Consider the following 1,030-nt stretch of genomic DNA (forward strand, 5'->3'; position numbering starts at 1 on the left):
TATATATAATATGTGTGTATACATAGAAGCACAGGCATGGTAAGAAGCACATGGCTCCAGGTTCAGTCCCGCTATGTAGCACCTTGGACAAGTGACTTCTACTATAGCCCCAGGCTGACCAAAACCTCGTGAGTGGATTTGGTAAACAGAAACTGAAAAAAGCCCAGCACCCACTACACTATCGGAGTGGTTGGTGTTAGGAAGGGCATCCAACTGTAGAAACTTTGCCAGATCAGACTGGAGCCTGGTACAGCGCTCTGGCTTGCCAGTCCTCAGTCAAACCATCCAACACATGCCAGCATGGAAAGCAGACATTAAACGATGATGATGATGATGACGATATATACAAATATATATATAAATGTGCAGAAAACAACTTCTGCTACATTCCAGGGAGAAAAACTAGACCTAGTTGATAGCTTCCGCTATCTAGGTGACCAAGTTAGTAGTGGGGGAGGGTGCGCTGAAAGTGTAGCTGCTAGAATAAAAATAGCCTGGGCAAAGGTCAGAGACCTCTTACCTCTGCTGGTAACAAGAGGCCTCTCACTCAGAGTAAAAGGCAGACTGTATGAAGCATGTGTACAAACAGCCATGCTTCATGGCAGTGAAACATGGGCCGTGACTGCTGAGGACATGTATAGGCTCACAAGGAATGAAGCCAGTATTCTTCGATGGATGTGTAATGTCATTGGGCCTCACCGAAACGATGACTTCTGACCGAGACCTTTGGAAATATGCTGTGCGTGAGAAGACCCAGCAAGCCAAGTGAGACCTAAATCTATGGCCTCAGCCAGCCCACTTATTTGTACCTTCCTTCATTGGACACTAAACTCCACTTGCGAAGACCTGTTGAGGCAAGTGAAATCGAAATCGAATTAAATTCAACAACTGGCACCCATGCCAACATCGTCTCCTTCATTGGAAATGAAACTCGGCTTGCGAAGACCTATTGGGGCAAGCAAAACCGTCATGGCACCTGTGCCCAACATCGCCTTCCTGGCACTTGTGCCGGATGGCATGTGTAAAGAAG

This window comes from Octopus bimaculoides, chromosome 12 (genome assembly GCF_001194135.2).
Source record: "Octopus bimaculoides isolate UCB-OBI-ISO-001 chromosome 12, ASM119413v2, whole genome shotgun sequence".
In the NCBI taxonomy this organism is placed as follows: Eukaryota; Metazoa; Mollusca; class Cephalopoda; order Octopoda; family Octopodidae; genus Octopus; species Octopus bimaculoides.